The following is a 6358-nucleotide window of genomic DNA, read 5'->3' on the forward strand; positions in this document are numbered from 1 at the left end:
CCCCCCTCCTCCTCATCCCCCTCCTTTCCCCATCCTCCTCCTCTTCATCCTCCTCCTCTTCCTCCTCCTCCTCCTCCTCCTCCTCCTCCTCCTCCTTCTTCTTCTTCTTCTTCTTCTTCTTTCTTCTTGTAGGGAAAGAGAGGGAGTGTGGGAGGGCCAGAGGAAAGGAAGAGAGAGAATCTCACGAAGTCTCCATGCCCAGTGCAGAGCCTAACCTGGGGCTCAATATCATGACCCTGAGATCACGAGCTGAGCCGAAATCACGAGGCAGATGATTAACAGACTGAGCCACCCAGGATCCCCAGGGAGTGAGTCTCCTTAAAGTCCCAAGGTCGGTGTCCAACATGTGAATTTTGATAAGTTTCTGAATGCCCCAGCCTCATTTTGTCATCCATTCAATCCAGGTGAGTTTGCTTACCTAACCTGCCTTTAAAGGATTTAATAGTTAAATGCTAGCATTAGTGAATCACTAAAGGGAGGTGGGATGGGGGAAGAAGCCTAAAAGAACATAGAAACCAAGGCATTCTAGTCTTACTGGAAAGAATGTGATTGTTCTGCAAGGGCAACCATGACCAAAAAGCAGGGAAGACTATTTCCAGGGAGAAGAAACTAACAGGTAAGGTGGAATTTGTGGAAAGTGGGTTTGGAAACCAGAGTCCGAGTGTTCTGTGTGCAGCTCTAAGACCTTGAAGACTATTTTGTAGGTCTGCTATGCAAGAGAACCAATCGGTGGTGTGGATTTTGACCAGATGTCAGTTCAGTGATTGTGGTGAAAGACCATATGGACCTTTTTGTATTTTGCTTTTAGCCTTCTGGATACCAACCTGGCTACTCAGTAGCCCTGAAAACAGATCCCTGGACCGAAGATCACGGAGCACAACCACTTTTCTGCATTAACACTGTTGGAATGTGACTACTTTGTGTGTTATTAACTTGCACATGTAACATATACATTGAAATCTTTAAAAATACTACTGCTATTCACAAGGATGAGGTATGCTGGGTTATTTCTGTCATTTCCCCCCAATACTCTGCAAAATAAACCTAATAGCTTTGTTGGAAATCGGTTGGACCTGGTGGATACAATCAGGAAATAGCTTTACTTCTTTCCCTATCGCCTTCAAACTAATTTGCTTCTTCCCTCCCCTGATGGCATATCAGGGATGGTCTATAGCTTCTTGGTCACTTGCAAGTATTAAAATGTCCAGTCCAATTTAAATCAAAATTTAATCTCATATCCAGTTTAGAGCTTCTTTTCCATTGCCCAGCTCAGGCATGTCTAGATGCTCAGATACCAGTGAAGGGAAGGGGTTCTTCAACAAACCTTGCTCCACTTCTTACCTGGCTCGCACAATAGCTAATGGATTTTCCAAGGTTAGGGTAGGGAGAAGGATGAGAGACCTGGTGGTAGATGCTGTTCATGACATTCTCTTAGCTGTCGAAGACCCTTCAAATGATAGGATACAAATGTTGGCTCATCAACATGGTATCTGTCATCAGGGACACTGGCTTCACAAGGCACTAGTCTAACCTCTTGTGACTTATCTCAGTTTCTGCACTTCCTGGTACCCCAGTCTGCTTGAGCACGTAAGTGAAGCTGTCTGCCTTTTGTGGGATTCACCTGGCCCCAGTAAAATGCACACATACTTGCTTTGTATCCTGAGATATTTTGATGGGCCCTATCCTCTGTCTTTTCCAGGCAAGTGCTAGGTATTAGGCTCTTAGCAACTAATGATAGCAGAACATATTTGAAGATCGCCCAAGAAATCCACTGTGCTCCAAGACTATATAGCTTGGGACTAGTCCCCGCATCTCTGCATCCCACAAGCATGGAGTCTGCTTCCTTGTAACAAATCCTCTCTCAAAGATCAATTATCCTAGATGTCCTCATTTTGCTATGGGTGAGTGGAAGTAACCTCGTGCCCAATATTACTAGGCTCTTTAGAAGAATTCCTTCCCTCTAAAGGAGCTTCTAGCCTTCCCATTAGCAAGCTATTGGGAACATTGATTTGGTTACAGACCAGACGTTCTCCTGGAGAGGGGTCTATCTCCTCTCTTTAGAACACATGGCTACTTAGCTTTGTTCCTATCTTTGGGATTTCAGCCAAAACATGGTCCGGCTGAACATTGGCTGTTATACTTTGCCCACAGGAACTGAACTGCAAAGAAATTTGTTGCCAAATTCCAGAGGTTACCCAACTTCTAAGAGCAGAGGTCAGATTTGAATCCTGATCCATCCTTCTCCTATATGTCACAGCATTCTCCTTAACCAAAGTTGCCTAGGACCCGGAGGAAGGGATTGCACTTAATCTCACTTTACAGATCAGTAAACAAAGGCTCCACGAATTTAAGATTTACCCAAGATCATCCCATGGACTAGTCAAGGCTGCAGCAGGAAACAGGTGGCTCACACTAAGGAATTCGCTTCATCATAGTTTGGTAAAGGATTATTTAAAAGCTGTGGGCAGCATTAGGAAGCCACAGGGGTAGGGCACGGCTCCAGGACTGGTTAACAGCAGGGCTGTTACCCAGAGGACTAAAGGGAGGAGGGAAGGAGAGAATTGTCTTGAGGGCCCACTTTGAGAGCAGAAGGGACCTCAGGTTGTAGGACACAGCAGGTCAAAAGTCACAGCTCAGTAAGGAAGGTGTCCTGCCTCTCTCCTCTGTCTCCAAGCTCCTCTGGGGGCCAAACTCAGTAGGGAACCAGAGGGCACTGGTGCCTCTTGAAGTTATCCCTGTATATGAGTCTCTCAGAGCCAAGATCAAGAGGATTTAAGGTGAAGAATAGATCTGGCCTACTCAGCTAGCAATGGCAGAACTGAAGTTTGAAACCATGTCTGCCTGCCCCAAACCTTTGCCACATTTAGTAGCCTCTGCCTTTATCTCATGATGTGGCAGTGACAGTTTAACTACATTGTAAATCCTCTAGGGGCAGGGACTTTATCTTACCATGTTTATAATTACTGCTATCTCGAGCACACACAGATATTCATTAAGAGTTTGTTGACTGCATCAGTGGGTGTAGGGGCAGGCCATAGGTAACCTTGAAGCAGAGGAGGACAGTATGAGCAGAGGGAAAGAAATGGTATTGCAGGAACTATGTATATGGGTACTTAATGAGATAATGCCTACAAAACTATGTATACATACAATTTCGTATTGCATATTTTGTATACATTGTCTCATTTGAACCTCACATCAACTTGTAAAGTATCACTCCTTGATGAATCCTACAAGTTGATTTGTGTAATGATAGTAGCTGATAGACTATGACTTCAGGACACCTGACCCCTAAAGCCAGTACTTTTTCAAGTACCTCTCCACTGAGTATAAAATGGTGAGATAATAGCATAACCGCGATTTGTTTTCAGTCTCTGCCTGTCTCTGTCTGTCTATCTCTCTTTCTTTTCCTTCTGCCATTGATACATTGCCTAAATCAAGTCATCTGTACTTTGGTATGTTCCACTTTCTGGATGTGTGTTGTTTCCTTTACAGTTTCTTTCTCATGCCCTTTTCCTGTAAGTGAATCCTTGAGGATTTATTTGATTCAGATTCACATTCAGATTTTTTTTTTTCTTTTTGGTAAGAACACATTGTACATGGTGCTTCATGAGTGTTTCATACCATAGCACGTCAATAGAGACACAAAACCTGACCACCCACCACCCACCTTTCCTGAGGCCAAGGTGAATTGGTGGATTCTGGTGATTTAAACAATTTTAATTATCATTATTAGTAACTGGTATTATCAAGTAAATTATTAGTAAGGTAGCAGGCACTCTGCTTGGCATTGCATGTATGTCACCCTATTGAATCCACACAAAGACTACATGAGAAAGGTATTCTCATTTTCATTTTTTAATGGGAAAACTGAGGCTCAGAGGTGAAATGGGTTACCGGAAGTCATACAACTAGTGAATGACATTATCTGAAGTGTAACTAGTATACAACTAGTGATTGACAGACACAGGATACAGATTCAGATCTGATGAACTTGAGTCTACGTTCTGAACCACAAGGTGACATTATTTATGGTTTTATTTCTTTTTGATGCATTCTCACAGACCAACTCCTAGAGATTTTGATTCTTGTTCCTTTAATATATTGTCTGTGTCAGAGTAATTTAGACTTTTAACTTTAGAACCAGTGTTGGGAAAAGGGCCAAAGAGGGAGGCCACTTCAGTGCCAACTGAACCACAGGAGAAGGAAGGAAAAGATAATAGGTTATAGAGCAAGGTGCTTAGAACAGGTGGAAGTAGGCAACAAATTCAGTAAAGCAATGTATTGAGATCCTTTTAATTGTACTTTATAAAATCACAATCTAAAGTAGTTTAAGGAAAAAGGATCACTGATTTAATCAGATCACCAAAGTATGGAAAGGCCAGAAGTAGACTGACCTTGAGAATCACTGGACCTAAGTACCAGAATTCCATTGGTTGCTGTCTCCATCTCTCAGCTCTGCTTCTTCATGCATGCTGGTTTCCTGCTGTCGGGCTGGCTGTCTCAACATGGCAGGAAGCAAGTCGACAAGCAGCTTATCCTTACAACTAACTGCATGGCCAGAGAGGAAAGAGAACTTTCTCTTCCTAACCACAGTAGGAACAATCCCAGGGAAAGACTCTGATTGGCTGGGCATGGACCAATCAGTATGGCCAAGAAAGGGGAGCCCATTGCCTGACGTGGGTCACATGTCCCTTCTATGACCACTAGTAAGGCAGATCCATTACTATAAGAAAGGAATGAATCACACAGATGATGACACTTCTGGAGGGGCTTGTGACCTAGGGAGTCACCCCAGCCTCCATTTTCTTTTTTATTGAGGTATAATTGACATACAACATTATATTAGTTTCAGGTATACAACATGATGATTCAATATGTGTATGTATTGTGAAATGGTCACTGCAGTAAGTCTAGTTGCCATCTGTCCCCATACAAAGTTACGCATTTTTTTTTCTTGTGGTATGTTCATCTTCCATATATTCCTATTATGAACAAGTGACAACAGATAATATTCAGAGGCAGGCTCTGGCTGGTTAAAAAGAACAAATGTGGGAGGGAGGAAATGGATGTTAATTAAATAATATTCCCAGTGCTACATGGTAGCTCATTTATTCTTCACAATAGTACCATGAATTCAGCATTTTATTCTCATTTTTAAAAAAGATTTATTTATTTATTTGAGAGAGACAGAAAGCATGGTGGTGAGGGGCAGAGAGAGAAAGAGAGAGACTCAAGCAGACTCTGCATGGAGTTCAGTCTCAAGAACCTGAGATCATGACAGAGCCAAAACCAAGTCTGACTCTCAACTGACTGTGCTACCCAGTGCCCCATTCTCTCTCTCTTTTTTTTTTTTTTAAGAATAAACTGAGTTTCACAGAAGTTAAGTGACTTGCCCAAGATCGAAGTTTGTAAATGAAAAGTCAAGACTTGAATCCAAATTTTTATGGCTCTAATGTCTATACTCTTTCCTCAGGATCAGACATCCTTCAGTGCTGAAGAGATCGAGGACAGGGGGATAATACCCAGCTACAGAAATTCTGCATGTAAAATAGATGCCACATCACCAAAATGAGGCAGGTCCCAATTTATGTTTTAGGTCCTCTGGACAGAGCTGAATCAAAATCCTGGCTGATGCATTATGGAATAAAAAGTGTTTTCAACATGTAAATCCAAATTGAGGGACATTCTGCAAAATATCTGATCTATATTCCTCAATGCTGTCAAGGTCATCAGAAACAAGGAAAGACTGTGATACTGTCACAGACCAGTGGAGACTAAAGAGACATGGCAACCTAATACAATCCCAGAATGGGTCTTAGAACAGAAAGAAAAGGGGGGGGGCATTCATAGAAAAATTGGTGAAATACAAATAAAAAAGCTAGAGTTTCATTAAAAATGACAGACTAGTGTTGGTTTCTTAGCTTCGATGACACATCGTGATACTTTCAGCTGTTAATGATAGTGGACACTAGGTGAGGGGCATAGAGGTACTCTCTGTACAATCTTTACAATTGTTCTAAAAATTTAAGATTATTTCAAAATTAAAGGTTTGTTTGAACAAAACTCTGTGTGTGTGTGTGTGTGTGTGTGTGTGTGTGTGTTTATTTTCCTTAGGGTAAAACCATGATTAGTTCAGAGCCTGAGGCAAACCTGTAGGTGGGGGAGCTCCTCACCCAGGGTGTTATGTGCTAAATGTTTGTGTCCCACTGAATTCATATGTTGAAGACTTACTCAGCAGTGTGATGGTTTTTCCTTTGGGATGTTAATTATGTTTAGAAGAGGTCAGGAGAATGAGGCCCATGTGATGAGATTAGCATCCTTCTAACAATAGGAAAACAGCCAGAGCTCACTCAAC

The 6358-nt window shown here is 42.1% G+C and overlaps 1 long non-coding RNA gene across 1 annotated transcript; it reads left to right on the plus strand.

Moving 5' to 3' along the window:
* Positions 1-300: 300 nt before the first annotated feature.
* LOC122905515 lies at positions 301-6066 on the plus strand. Its single transcript, XR_006384341.1, has 3 exons — positions 301-404; positions 809-994; positions 5477-6066. It is a non-coding gene; the product is annotated as an uncharacterized LOC122905515 (long non-coding RNA).
* The last annotated feature ends 292 nt before the right edge of the window (positions 6067-6358 follow it).

Source organism: Neovison vison, chromosome 4 (genome assembly GCF_020171115.1).
Source record: "Neovison vison isolate M4711 chromosome 4, ASM_NN_V1, whole genome shotgun sequence".
Classification (NCBI taxonomy): Eukaryota; Metazoa; Chordata; class Mammalia; order Carnivora; family Mustelidae; genus Neogale; species Neogale vison.